At 35.6% G+C, this 16,157-nt stretch overlaps 1 protein-coding gene across 2 annotated transcripts in view; it reads right to left on the reverse strand.

Moving 5' to 3' along the window:
* The window catches only part of LOC120429044 (RING finger protein nhl-1), a 90,679-nt gene extending 78,847 nt beyond the window's left edge, over positions 1-11,832 (reverse strand). For both annotated transcript variants that reach the window (XM_039594186.2, XM_039594183.2), the window contains exons 1-2: positions 11,679-11,832; positions 6,775-7,071 (exon numbers count right to left, since the gene is read on the reverse strand). The gene's annotated coding sequence lies outside the window, so the exon portion shown is untranslated. The remainder of the gene's footprint in view (positions 1-6,774; positions 7,072-11,678) is intronic.
* Positions 11,833-16,157: the final 4,325 nt, after the last annotated feature.

Here is a 16,157-nt window from a genome sequence, read left to right on the forward strand (position 1 = left end):
GAATCAGACTTACCTTTTGACGGGTGCGACAACGGTTTGCTATGATACCGGTTTTTCTATGCGCACCATTTCTCGTCACGACCCGAAACCCGACACAACTCGGTAGCTTGATCGGTGCACCAAACCGAAGTTTGGTGTGACGGCGGTGTGGATCGGGTACACAAAACTGACATGGTTTCTGCGCCTACCACACGGGAGAAGTTTGGAACTCTTGATGCCTTGCAAGCCAACTGAACTCAACAGTTCTTAATGGTGTGGTTGTCAAAGGCAGTGCATTAGTATTTTAAAGGTTCTTGGTTCGAATCTCGACAGTTATTATTTTATTTTTTGAATGGTTTTTATTTGTTTAGAATAGTTCGTTAGGAATAGAATTTTGTAGTGTCATGAAATATGAACTTTAACTTCTCGTGCATATAACCCTGAAATAGGCATTTTCACTTAACCCTGCCAGCATAATACGGAATGTTTTCTCTATTCCACTACAAAAATCCATTCAATTTTCTAACTCTTTGACTAAAGCGTCGCAGGTTCGAAGAAGTTTCTTAAAAAATGTATATAATCAGTAATTTTGACAGCAAATATTGAAAAAAAAATCCTCAAAAATATTTGTACCCAGGATTGAACCAGGAACCTCGTGGTAAAAAGACGGAGACAACAACCGCCACGCCATCCCGAAGTTGTGAATGAAGGCTGGCAAACCTCAATCAAAACAATGTCGCCACCGGTTTACTTGGATCAACCATATGTTGAGTTGCATCCTTGGTATACAGTTTGGGTGCACCGGTGGTGTACCAAGGTGCTTTCGGTACAGTTGCTATGGTGTGACAACAAACAGCTCGGTTTGGTTTCTAGAGTGACACGATAACCGCACCACGGCGCACCAGATCTTGGTGTTCAGTGAAGCCTGATTAGAATGCATTGAAACATCACAAGCGTTAAAGCGGCCAGGCCTACTGCGTAAAGCCGTATCGCAGAGATGACTCGTAATTGGGTTGAGTTTGAGCACAAAGTGTTCGAACAACAACACAATCCTGAATCGACAGGGGAGGAAGAAGCGTGGGGACACACCACCATACGCTCCGAGATTTGGTTGTATTCGTTGGGAGCACCATGCTAAGGAGGTTTGGTACTCTGGGACCCTCTGGGATGGGACATTGTATTTCCACGAATGCCCTGGACACTATTTGCCGTGGTTATAGCGCCACAACTCGCTCTAAATGAAAAGTTTAATAACAGTTTATGTTATCATAACAAAATTTGTTATTGGTCTGATATTGATTGAAAGCCAAAAAAAACTTGGGAATAACATTTTTTGTTATGGAAGAATAACTCCAACTGTTATTGGGATGATCGGATTAGTTGTTAAAATAACAAAAAATAATAACAAAGATTTGTTCGAAGAATAACAAAAAATGTGATTAGTCTGTTATTACAATAACAACCCAATAACAAAAATTTCATAACGACGAATAACAAATCTTGTTATAAATAACATAAAATGTTATTGGCCTAGTATTTTCAAATATCAAAAAATGTTATTCTCAAGTTATTTCCGTCTGCTCGGGAATACCCGGGCAGACGGTAATAACAAAATTCATGCCATTTCAATAACAAATACTGTTAAAATAACAAAAAGTGTTATGGAAAATTCTTGCAAAAACCATTTTTGCATAAGAGTTTAATAATAGTTTTTGTTATTATAACAATATTTGTTATTGGTCTGATATTGGTTGAAAGCCAAAACAACTTGGGAATAACATTTTTTGTTATGGCAGAATACCGCCAACCGTTATTGGAATGATCGGATTAGTTGTTAAAATAACAAAAAATAATGACAAAGATTTGTTCGAAGAATACCTAAAAGTGTTATAAGTCTGTTATTACAATAACAAACCAATAACAAAAAATCATAACGACAAATAACAAATCATGTTAAAATAACATAAAATGTTATTGGCCTGGTATTTTCAAATATCATAAAATGTTATTCCTACGTTATTTCCGTCTGCTCGGGTGATGTTTTTTTCAGAAATTCGATTCCCGAGCAGACGGAAATAGCTTAGAAATAACAATTTTTGATATTTGAAAATACTTGGCCAATAACATTTTATGTTTTTTATAACAAGATTTGTTATTCGTCGTTATGAATTTTTTGTTATTGGATTGTTATTGCTTCTATGTGATGAATAACATCCCACATCACCCTTCACTGCCTCTTCCAAACAACTGAGAGAATTAGTTTTGCCTCGTTTCCTGACCTCTTGTCAACGGGGTCCTTGCGGGGGTGGGTAGGTGTTGTTCTTCCCTTTTCTTCGTCTTGGTGCGACAATTATTCATCAACGGGCGGGCTGCTGAGGGAGGGGGGGAAACAGACAATCGCGGAAAAAGCGACGAGAAAATTCTGTTGCTCTGTGTGGGTTTGTGTGACACCACAACATCTTGGGGCTGAATTTGTCTTCGTCTTTTCCTCTTTTTTTTTCTCTCGTTTCTTTTGCCTCAGTTGCGTTGTGGGTGGCACCTCGTAATAGTATCTCGTAATCACCCATTTGGAAACATGCCTGTAGGTGTGTTTGCGTGTGCGTTTTCACTGACAGAAAAAGATTTTCCGAGTGCGAGGGAAAGCAACTATCACCGGTTGGACATTGACTGCAAATAGCTCATTAGTCACTGCTTGTTATTGGCCGTGAAGACCACCCCCCCCCCCCTTCCTACCATCATCAACACATAAGTGATGCCGTGATCACGCTTCATCTGCTCCCATTGACAGCTGCGACAAGTGTCGAAGGGATTCACAGGACGTTATATTAAAAAATAAAGAATAAAAATATGTTTCTATGTTTTTTTTTTAAAAAAAAGGCTATTTAAATAGATAATTTTGATACTTAACTTGTTTTTTTTATAGTAAAATATTCAATTTTGCTAATTTAATTTAGTAAATATTAAGAAATTTAGAATTTAACGATGTTTTGTACAGAATAACATAAAGCATTTAATTGCCAAATATCCAAACAGTCATCCGAACTACCAACACCAAGTTGATGTGCACCGATTTATTCCACTTGATACAACATATTGTTCCTTAACGTCGTTAGCATTCGCTCAATGCGAGCACTCGGAATTGATTTGATGCATTATATTCCATGGCTCGGGCTCGGGGCGGCAACAAGCAGTATAAATACCCCTTGATTCCGTTATACATTGCTGCTGTGCATCGTGCAGTGAAATCTCCGAGCAGGGAAGTCGTTGGCGAAAGCACTCGAGCAGAAAGTATCATCCTCAAACGGTTACTACCATCCAGCAGCGAGGCAGGATTGTTGTGGAGGATTGTAGTCGCATACCGTTTCAGGGTCTATCAGAACAGATGTTGTGGCCCTTAAGCACAATAAGCGTGGTAGGCATTCTCAAGAGAATAGTGCACTACCACACGAGAGTGCAGAATATGTTATTGTTGGCAGGCAAGCAGTGAACGTGAAAAAAAAGTTATGTAGCTTAAGAAGAAAAATAAACAACTTTCTTTTTTATAGCGTATTTTTGGTTTGTCCCCTTTACCGCTTAATTTTTTTTCGAAATTTTGCATTTTTTCCTTCATGGGGGGCAAACTTTACTTCTTGTGTTTTATGTTTTTCTTGTTTTATTTTTAGTATTTTAATTTAAATTTATCTTGTTTGGTTTATGTTTGTTTTTCGTTAGTATTTGGCCTATTCTACCACCTCCTATTATTACATTTTGCGAACAACATTCTGAAAATGATTCTGAAACTTCCTCCCTGGTTCAGCACCAGTGAACTTCATCAATTAGCCGAAGTTGACACTTTGGATGTTATGTCCAATAAGATAATTGATGCATTTCGACAAAAATCACTGCAGTCTTCAGCTGCATTGATCCGCTCTTTATATAGTTTATAAGTTATTTTTAAGGTATCCCTTTTCCCTTTTGTACATGTAGGACCTCCTACATTTGAAATCACTGAATAGCGAAAGCTACAATATTTCATGTATAAAAAAAAGCTGCTAGTATTTAAAATTGAGGTGAAAAGTCATCGATTGTGATTGGACACTCAATAATATTTTAACTGAATGAATGTACATGGAAGAAAAAATGTGAATGAATATAAATTAAAAAAAAAAAATTACATTTTGCCTATCTAACTTTTTCAGGTTCTATCCCATTTCCACAGAATGATCCATTCCCCAGAAAAGTTTTATTTTTATTCCATCCTTGCCCTGATAAAAAGTCTAACTAACAGGATATCGTTGCTAAATAATATTACTATTAGAGCAATTCCAGCCCAAAATAAGAATTTTTTAGGTACTTTTTTCTCGAACCTCTCCGATTTCAATGAAACTTTGTAGACATGTTATCTTAGGCCTATATAAGCCATTTTTGTGTATTTTGAGCCAGTTACACTCGATAATGACATTTGAGAAGGGCGTAAGTGTTTTAAATATTTTTGTATTTCGTAATTTAAATATTGCTGTATCTTGAAGCCGTTGCATCGTATCAAAAAGTGATCAAAGACAAACTTATAGGAAATTTGACGGGCTTTCCGAAAAAAATACACTGAAAGAAAAAAAACACTCCACTTTTATGAGATTTGATTTTTAAGCTTAAAAGTCAAATTTTTGAAGGTGAGCCCACGATTTTTTTTCGTTCAAAATTTTTGTGAAAATAGCCTAAGATGTTACAAAAAGACTCACAAAAAATGCAGGATGGAGCAACTCACCTAAAAAAATACAAAAATCATTTACTGAAACTGTTTTTTTTTTCAAAAGTGCTCTAAACATCAAAATTTTCAAAAACCGAACACGAGAGTCGATTTTTCAGACAATTTTACATAAAAGTCTCCATATTGACCATTGTTACAGCGGCTTTAAAAATAAAAATGTTGAAAAAATAGGTTTTTTCATGGTTTTGGCGATTTCTATACGACAGACTTGATTTTTCAGTCTCGAAAATATTATTACTTTTGTATTTGACCACATTTCAATTGGATGTATGGGCTTACAGATATAAAATACAGCAATATTTAAATTACGAAATACAAAAATATTTAAAACACTTACGCCCTTCTCAAATGTCATTATCGAGTGTAACTGGCTCCATATACACAAAAATGGCTTATATAAGCGTAGGATAACATGTCTATAAAGTTTCATCGAAATCGGAGAGGGTCGGGTACAACCGATTCCCTATTTGACATGGAATTGCTCATTACTATTATTACTATGAATGAAATTTATTTTAAAAAATGATCTGTTTTAAAGTGTTCGGATTTCACTGCTGATAACTGCTGACAAAAATTGAATGTTTCCTTCTTTGAAGAAAGGAAAACCTCCCTGACTTGTGATAATTAACAAAAGTTGAATATTCCCCTTAAAGTTGAGTTTTTTTTTTTAATTTTTAATTTGTAATTTGCTGGTTTATTGGATACGACAACTGTTAGTTGACACTGTTAATCAGGTCAAGGAAGAAGGAAAAACTCTCTTGTCTATCAGAACTGTTGACAAAAGTTTAATTTTCTCTTTAAAGTTGAATTTTGCCTTCTTTAAAGAAGTGAAAACTCTCGTGACTGTCATAACTGCGGACAATAGATTCTAATATTGAGTTAATGTTGAAAATTTATAATCAATTTGCCAATTGACCATTATGCGTCATTATGCAAAATTATGTTATGCCAACGGCGTTATGCTAAATGGCATTTTAGAGCAATTCCATGTCAAATAGGGAATCGATTGTACCCGACCCTCTCCGATTTCAATGAAACTTTGTAGACATGTTATCCTACGCTTATATAAGCCATTTTTGTGTATCACGCAGAAAAATAAGGCATATATGAATCAACAAAACATTTTGTTGATTTGAAAATCAAGATTTTTGTTGAATCAACGCTAAACGTCAAAGCAGCTTTTTCAAAACAACAAAAGACTTTTGTGGAATTGAGAAAATCAATGTTTGTTTCAACACAAAATCGGCGTTGATTATATTCAACAAATTTTTTGTTGAAACAAACCTCGTACAGGCTGATTCTACAAAACTTTTTTCTGGGTGATATGAGGCCAGTTACACTCGATATTGACATTTGAGAAGGGCGAAAGTGTTTTAAATATGTTTGTGTTTCGTAATTATAAAACTGCTGTATTTCGAAGCCGTTGCATCGTATCAAAAAGTGGTCAAAGACAAATTTGTAGGAAATTTGACGGGCTTTCCGAAAAAAATACACTGAAAGAAAAAAACACCCCATTTTAATGAGATTTTTTGATTTTTAAGTTTAAAAGTCAAATTTGAAGGTGATCCCACGATTGTTTTTCGTTCAAAATTTTTGTGAAAATAGCCTAAGATGTTACAAAAAGACTCACGAAAAAATGCAGGATGGAGCAACTCACCTAAAAAATCTGTTCTTTGATGTTCTTGGATAGTTAACCAATATTTTCGCGAGATTGGGCCAAACAAATAAAAAATTGTACCGTTATACAAAAAAAGGGTCAAAACCATTTATCTACCACCGTAAATTTTTCACTGAAATGCTGCATTGTTGTAAGTGAATATTTTGAAATTTGCTTAAAATTTCTATTTTGATAATTTTTCTCCATTTTCATATTGAACTAAATGTGAATTAATCCCAGAATTCAAAATGTGATCGCTGTTTCAACTATCTGACTCGTTGGCATATAAACATTCCATATCGAAAAACTACTCCCGCCCTGCTATCGGCTACCGGCAGCCACACGGTGGCGGTTAGCATGCAGCAGGAGTTAGTTCAGAAGAGGTACTTACTTGTGTACTTTCGCGACAGTCGCGGTAGTTCGTCTTCCTTGCCTCGTGTAACGTCGTCGTCGTCGTCGTTGCGGTGATGTCTACAGATCATCAAAGCAAGAGCTCAACACTTCCCCCTCCCACGGAGCAAAACCACCCTTCCAAGTGGTTGAGGGGAGTGGGGGAGGAGGAGATGGACGCGAGAAGCTTTTACTGTCAAGTGCTTTTTCCTCCTTTTCTCTTTTTCCGGGTTCTTCTGTTTTTATTTTTTCACTCGAGGTACACACTTCGAACGCCGACTTTTACTATTTTTTCCCCCTGGCGCAAAAAAAAAGGACGAAAACACACAGGACTAGTAAGGCAGGAGTTGAGTCGAGCTTTTATTTTCGAGGGCCATTCAGCATCGGCAGTTTTGTATTGCCAGTATGTGTATGTGTTTGTGTGCGTACATAGGTAGATGATTTCCCCGTAAAGTTCCTCTTTGAACTATGCATGGTTTCGCTACGGAGAGTTATCACAAAACATGCTGTCGTATTTTATTGCGGAAAATTGGCTCGATCATGCTGTACTCATTGTTGAGCCAGTGAACCACAGAGGCTCGCTGATGTGGATTTTTGTTTGCATGTAAAACGTTTGTTTGTTAACCGGCTCCGTGGCCTAATGGTTACGGCTTCTGCATCACAAGCAGAAGGTTCAGGGATCAAACCCCGGTCGGTACCTTTGAAATTTGGAATCAGGAATTTGAACTTTGAATATGAACAAAAACGAAAATTAATCAGGTGGGATTCGAACTCACACCTTTAGATTGGTGGTCTGGGACGCTAGGCAGTCGACCATCAGAAGGTTTATACTCTAGTAGTGAATTGATCCGTAGTGTTGAAACATGTTATCTTCTCATAATTAATACGCGCTGATCCCTGATTTGCCTGAGGGGATTGGAAGTCTAAATATAGATCGAGTTTCCTTCAGATGCTTGCTTCTATAATTGGGCGGGGCCGAACAATGCCCAGCGACCTCGGAATTGGACCGCAAGGAGCTCTGTCATTCTGACATGGGTCGTTGGAAGCAGCGCGAGGGCTATCACCACCTAATACCCGGGACTGAGATAAGTTGTATCAACATTCGGCATATACAAAGTCTGATACAAACTATACTTTCCCATAATTTCGCTACCGGTTAGCGGGTTTTGGATTGGACCACACGCACACACACGCACATGTAAAACGTTTATTTGTTTGTTTCATTAATATTTCAGAGCTTTTCAGTCGGAGGCTTGTTCAGTTATTTCCCATTTTCGACTCTTTCATGCAGAGAGACCTCTTGACCTCAAACATGTTGAATTTGGTAAGTTTCACACCAAATTTGGTAAAATTAAATATGCAAACAGAAGACCTGCATGCAACATTGACAGAAACGACATCTGACCTAAATTCGATCCAATTATTTTGTCGAGATGGCACAATCTGATCGGAACGTTCATTTACATTTTGCATAGATTTGCACTGCATGTGTGTTTTCAGTGTATTTTTCACAAAATATTTAATTTTTGAACATACTCAAATTTTCATAATAAGCAATATGGATATCAAACGACGATAATTCAAAAATAAAATAAAAATTTAAAAATTTGGTTCAATGGGCCTGTTTAAAACACATTGAACTACTTTCCATAATTTTGACCACCAAATTCATGATCTGCACCCATAGTGCAGTTTCTTCAATTCTGCTGCTGGACTCAACCAGCTGATCGTCGCCGGACTAGGCAAAGACAATAGCTTGCCCGAACAGACGGTAATAACTAAATTCATGCCATTTCAATAACAAATACTGTCAAAATAACAGAAACTGTTATGGAATCTTCTTGTAAAATTTATTTTTGCATAAGGGTTTAATAACAGTTTATGTTATCATAACAAAATTTGTTATTGGTCTGATAATGGTTGAAAGCCAAAACAACTTTGGAATAACATTTTTTGTTATGGAAGAATACCTCCAACTGTTATTGGGATGATCGGATTAGTTGTTAAAATAACAAAAAATAATAACAAAGATTTGTTCGAAGAATAACTAAAAATGTTATAAGTCTGTTATCACAATAACAATCCAATAACAAAAAAATAATAACGACGAATAACAAATCTTGTTATAAATAACATAAAATGTTATTGGCCTAGTATTTTCAAATATCAAAAAATGTTATTCCGAAGTTATTTCCGTCTGCTCGGGTATTACCGTCTGCCCGGGATCCATCGATGGAATTTTCTTGCGAACCCGAGCAGACGGAAATAACTTGGGAATAACATTTTTTGATATTTGAAAATACTAGGCCAATAACATTTTACGTTATTTATAACAAGATTTGTTATTCGTCGTTATGATTTTTTTGTTATTGGAATGTTATTGTAATAACAGACTTATAACATTTTTAGTTATTCTTCGAACAAATCTTTGTTATTAATTTTTGTTATTTTAACAACTAATCCGATCATCCCAATAACAGTTGGAGTTATTCTTCCATAACAAAAAATGTTATTCCAAAGTTGTTTTGGCTTTCAACCAATATCAGACCAATAACAAATTTTGTTATGATAACATAAACCGTTATTAAACCATTATGCAGAAATGGATTTTTCAGGAAGATTCCATAACACTTTTTCTTATTTTAACAGAATTTGTTATTGAAATGGCATGAATTTTGTTATTACCGTCTGCCCGGGAAATCCGTTTTTGCATAAGGGTTCAATAACAGTTTATGTTATCATAACAAAGTTTGTTATTGGTCTGATATTGGTTGAAAGCCAAAACAACTTTGGAATAACATTTTTTGTTATGGAAGAATACCTCCAACTGTTATTGGGATGATCGGATTAGTTGTTAAAATAACAAAAAATAATAACAAAGATTTGTTCAAAGAATTACTAAAAAATCTTATTTGTCTGTTATTACAATAACAATCCAATAACAAAAAAATCATTGCGACAAATAACAAATCTTGTTATGAATAACATAAAATGTTATTTGCCTAGTATTTTCAATAATCATGAAATGTTATTTCCAAGTTTTTTCCGTCTGCTCAAGATAACAAATCTTGTTACAAATAACATAAATTGTTATTGACCTAGTATTTTTAAGTATCAAAAATTGTTATTCCCAAGTAATTTCCGCCTGCTCGGGATGTTTTAAGGGACATAAATGCCAACTTTTCAACAATTTCCAGAATGTGCAAAAAATCTTTGAACGAGATATGAAATCGAATTTGCAATAATTTGATTTTAGTGAAATTTTGATAAAGTGCTCCGTTTTCAAGTTAAAGCAATTTTTAGGTATTTTCGCCTTCCTCACCTCAATGAGGAAAGGCTGTAAAATCACTCGAAAAATGACCTCGTAGACCCACCTTCACGTATACCTATCGACTCAGAATGAAAATTTGAACAAATGTCTGTGCGTGTGTATGGCTGTAAGTCCGTGCACCGAAAAATATGCACACGATTATCTTCGGACTGGCTGAACTGATTTGGACCGTTTTGGTCTCATTTGATCCGTCTTGGGGTCCCACAAGACCCTAGTTAATATTATGAAGTTTAAAAAAGTACTTCAAAAGTTATGCTAATAAAACGATTTGAGCCAAACTTCGAAAGATTTGAAAAAGGATGGTTTTTGTAAGAAAACCCGTCATGCTATACATTGTTAGAAAGGTATTTGAAAGACCTTTTCAACGAGCAACGAGCGTTGAAGATCTGACAACCCTATCAAAAGTTGTAACCACTTAAGTGTTATTAAAACACTTTTTGAGGCCGGATCTCATAAATTTTCATAAAAACGTTGTCCGGATCTACCATGCGACCTATCTTTGGATGGGTAATCAAGAGATCTTTCCAAAAAGTCCAAAACATTGAAAATCTGACAACCCTATCAAACGTTATAAGTACTTTAGTGTTTTATTACACTTTTTTTAGGTCGGATCTCAGATATTTTGATAAAGTAAGTGTTTTTATGCACTTTTTTGAGGCTGTGTAATGTATTCACTTTATGAATGTGAGGAAGGCACCAACCATCTTAAGGTGGATTAAGTAACGTTTTCTTGAAAATAGTCACAGTTATTTATATTTTTAAATCAGTGCCCATGTTTGCCCACTTTTGATAAACAATATTTTTGAAAAGCTGAGAAAATTCTCTATGTTTTTCTTTTTTGAACTTTGAACGACCCTTAGTTGCTGAGATATTGTCATGCAAAGGTTCAAAAACAGGAAAATTGATGTTTTCTTAGTCTCACCCAAACAACCCATCATTTTCTAATGTCGATATCTCGGCAACTTATGGTCCGATTTTCTAAGTTACAATATGAAACATTCGTGAAATTATCCGATCTTTTCGAAAAAAATATTTGGAAAATTTTTAAATCAAGACTAACATTTTAAAAGGGCGTAATATAAATTCGGGATATTTTAATAACTGACTCAAGTTATTTAATTTAAACTGAACCAAAATTATTTCAAATTTTCACATAATCTTCCCTCAATGAATCCTGCTGGCATTGCTTTTCCCATCATTCCAACCGAGAACCGATCCGAGCAACATTCACATAGCTCAAACGAGAAATTCCTCGAGAGTGGCATCTCTTTTCCGAGTGTCAAACTGTTCTGCGCAAGTGTACTGATCTGCGCACGCACCTGTACACACACACTTGCGCACCAGCGTGGTTTCTTTACGCTCTCAAAGTTTCCGAACACTTTTGGGTTTTCCTTCTTCTATATTGGTCTTATATGGGTGTACCGCACTAGGATGTCATCGATATTTTTTCACAGGTGACAACTCGGAATTTTCTGACATCTCACTGTCACACACACACACATACACACCCCTCGTGACAAACTTCAGCCCAAAGTTAACTTCCGGGAGTCTTCGACCCAACCACGTGGCCTCACCGTTCTTTCGAGAGGACCCAAAAGGTCACACACTCCGAGTGGTTCTCCCGATCACCGGCTTTGAGTGGGATTCACCACCACAGAGCAGACAGGACAAGACTAGACAGACGGGCCCGAAGGCCAATGGTCGACTGGCCGCGCGCGCTCGCCAACCCAGCTGATTCGGCCACCGGCTTCGGCATGGGCCTAAGCCGTGTTCCCGAGAAGGGGAATCGAGTAGGGCATACCTCACTATGGTATTGAAACCTTATGTTTTCTGTTAATCCATCATGAAATTCGTAAAAAAATAAAAAAATGATTATTTTAACGTCATTCGATATGAATCCAAACTACACCCGAACCACATATAATCAGCAATTTTCCCCTATAGACCACAATTTGGCACCCCCGAGTCATCTTCCCCTGCTCGGGGCATGGCGGGAGAGAGGCCGATGATCGCCCGAAGATCACCACCGGCCTTCGCCCGAGCTTTTCTTCGAAATCGTTGTCGTCGTCGTCGTCGTCGGTTTTCGGGCGTGGGAATTTGTTTTTCGCAGGTTTTCCACTTTCGATACATCTCGCGGCGGCACGGTGTGAATTTTGAATTGCGCCACCGCCAATGTGGCGGAAAATTTCGGCAGAGGTGATACAAATTTGAAAACTTACCTTTAAGCGGGTCCAGGGGACTTTTTGAGTCGTGTAGAATATTTTTGATTGTATTAAAACCTGGCTCAGTTCATATTATATTTGTTTTTTTGTTCGTAGATTTCCATGTATATATATTTCCGAGTATTTTTTTTTCATTTCACATTAATTTAGATTATAATTAAAAAATAACTTTCTTACTATCTGAAGTTCGAACTGTAGCTGTAAATTCTGTGTTGAGGACTTATGAGAAAAAAATAGGTACAAAAAATGGGGAAAAAATAGCCGATTTTTTCATGAACTGTTTTTTCACAAAAACTCAATTTCCCAAAATTAGTATTTTTTGATTTTAGAGATTTTTTTGATATGTTTTAAGGGGACAAAAACCCGCAACTTTTGAGCCATAGAGAAGTATGGTCAAAAAATCTGGCGCTGAGTTATGAATTTTTGAAAAAAATAGTGATTTCTGGATGAAATCGAAATTTCACACAAAAAAATGACCTAATTTTGTTATTTTAAATCAAATTTGCAATCGAAAAGTATTTACAGATTTTTTGATAAAGGGCTCCGTTTTCAAGTTAAATCCACCGAAAGTTTAATTTTACCGAAATATTTGCAGTTTTTCGATTTTTAAAAATAGTGACCATGAATGACCATCTCCGAAAAAAAAAATCCTAAAAGTGCAGAAAATTTGCTATAAAATTGTCCAAAAGACATTGGAGATTAAACCTCTGGTTGCTGAGATAAAGAGGCTTAACACTCCTCCGTCCAAGGCATCCCGTACTTACACGAACGACCAAGGCGGAAAAAAAGTTGGAACGCTAACTTCAACTCGCTGGTTCTCAGCCAAAACTCAACCAATCTGGATGATTCCTTTTTCCAGAGATTTGTACGGATCTCCAGATGAGCCTAGAACTTTGCAGATCTCGATTTGATCAATCCTCTAATAACTACGACTAAATTAGTCGGAGCAATTTTTTTTCCGCGTGTATTTCCGAAAAGCGACTCAAGCGGGAACATTTTTGATACGCTGCAAAAACACAATAACTTTGCTAAAATGTTAGCAAAACCCATAAAATTATATATCAAAATTTCCGTTATGATCTCAGAATTATGATGAGCTTCTCAAATTTCCATTATTTTCACAGAAAATTTGATACATTCCTTTAGAACTTTATTTGCTTCATGATAAAATCATTGATTTATTTTATGAAAATGTTTCAAATGATCTAAATTACAAGTTTCCGAATTATTCTGAGTGTGATTCTTACTGAGTACTACAAAATTTTACCAAAACTACGTAAAATACAGAAAATTTGATACTTTCCTTTAGAACTTTATTTGCTTCATGATAAAATCATTGATTTAGTTTATGAAAATGTTTCAAATGATCTAAATTACAAGTTTCCGAATTATTCTGAGTGTGATTCTTCCTGAATACTAAAAAATTCTACCAAAACTACGTAAAATACAGAAAATTTGATACATTCGTTTAGAACTTTATTTGCTTCATGTTAAAATCATTGATTTATTTTATGAAAATGTTTCAAATAATCTAAATTACAAGTTTCCGAATTATTCTGAGTTTGATTCTTACTGAGTACTACAAAATTTTATCAAAACTACGTAAAATACAGAAAATTTGATATTTTCCTTTAGAACTTTATTTGCTTCATGATAAAATCATTGATTTAGTTTATGAAAATGTTTCAAATGATCTAAATTATAAGTTTCCGAATAATTCTGAGTGTGATTCTTCCTGAATACTAAAAAATTCTCCCAAAACTACGTAAAATACAGAAAATTTGATACTTTCCTTTAGAACTTTATTTGCTTCATGATAAAATCATTGATTTATTTTATGAAAATGTTTCAAATGATCTAAATTACAAGTTTCCGAATTATTCTGAGTGTGATTCTTACTGAGTACTACAAAATTTTACCAAAACAACGTAAAATACAGAAAATTTGATACTTTCCTTTAGAACTTTATTTGCTTGATGATAAAATCATTGATTTAGTTTATGAAAATGTTTCAAATGATCTAAATTATAAGTTTCCGAATTATTCTGAGTGTGATTCTTCCTGAATACTAAAAAATTCTCCCAAAACTACGTAAAATACAGAAAATTGATACTTTCCTTTAGAACTTTATTTGCTTCATGATAAAATCATTGATTTATTTTATGAAAATGTTTCAAATGATCTAAATTACAAGTTTCCGAATTATTCTGAGTGTGATTCTTACTGAGCACTACAAAATTTTACAAAAACTACGTAAAATACAGAAAATTTGATACTTTCCTTTAGAACTTTATTTGCTTCATGATAAAATCATTGATTTAGTTTATGAAAATGTTTCAAATGATCTAAATTATAAGTTTCCGAATTATTCTGAGTGTGATTCTTCCTGAATACAAAAAAATTCTACCAAAACTACGTAAAAACCCGATTAAATCCCACCTGGGGTGAGATAGAGCCTTTCTTACTAAAGAATATAACGATGGTAGAACTTCTTTCAATTCATAACATTGACTTTGTTTAGAAGAAGAAGAAAGTCTTATGATGAAAGCAAAGTATTATAAATGATATGATTTCCAAAAGAAACAAAAAACGCCATTTTCACCAAAAGAATATTTTTAATCGTACATATTCTTAATCAAACAAGCGTTTATGACAAACGCGAGCATAGCAAGCTTCACATGCGCCAGTGACAACGCACACCGCGGTAGACGCAAAGAAAAACCGAGGTATAAGTGAACCGCGTGTGCCGCACGGTGCAGGGAAGATAGCCATTCAGCTTCTACGAATGTGACAGAGTCAGAGATAGCTATTTTTACAACCGCACCACTACACACTCAATCATGAGTACCTTAGGTAGAAAGCCATTGGAGTCGCCAGCATTGAACACTTTGAAAACGATATAAACGATGAAAAGCTTAGAAAGCTCCTATTGGAATCCAATGAACCCTGTTAAATAAACTTACGAAATCACGAAAAAATTAAGTCTACTTTTAGGCGATTTTCGGAGCACACGGAAAACAAATAGATTGTAGCCGGATAAATGTCCTAAGTCACAAAAGTTTTTAACCTTCCTACGGTATTGGGGTCCTTTTCGGCCTTTTTGAAAAATAAATTTGCCATAACTTTTGTTATATACATGCTAGAGCCTTCAAATTTTCTGACATTAAATTTATAGTATAAATACACATTTCACAAAACAAATAAACCTCGGACGACCCCTAGGGGAGCGTCCATAACAAAAGTTACTTTAAAGGTATTGGGGTCCTTTTCGACCCCAAACTTTAAAAAATCGTCAAAAATCCAGTTTTTGACCGATTCCGGTTCTTTTGGTCACAAATGAAAGCTTAGAACGTCCCCTTTTCGAAACCGATCCGGAATACCGGATTTGGTCACTGTGGCCACCGGGAATCGGCTACAACCGAAAAAAGGCCTTTTTGAGACCCCAACTTTGACGACCTGTATCTCCGGCAAATTTCAACCAATCAGGATGCTCCGGGTTGCATTCGACAGGTATATACCTGTACTTTGACCACAAATATTAATATCAGGGCCAGGTGACCTACCGGTTCCGGAAATCCGGAACATCCGAAAAGTTCATATTTTACTGTTTTTTACGTATATGTGATACCAATACTCTCATGATAGTTGAAATTGATCCATAAAACTTACTAAAAACACAATACACGATTGCCAGAACCACTCTGGAGTGTTAGTGGCCACTTCCGGGTAACCTGGAACCGGTTCCCGGGTACCCGATGAACGGCCAATTTGATTTTTTTGTTGAAAACCCATCATGTCGCATATCAAACTTCATGAAATTGAAAGATATGT

This window comes from Culex pipiens, chromosome 3 (assembly GCF_016801865.2).
Source record: "Culex pipiens pallens isolate TS chromosome 3, TS_CPP_V2, whole genome shotgun sequence".
In the NCBI taxonomy this organism is placed as follows: Eukaryota; Metazoa; Arthropoda; class Insecta; order Diptera; family Culicidae; genus Culex; species Culex pipiens.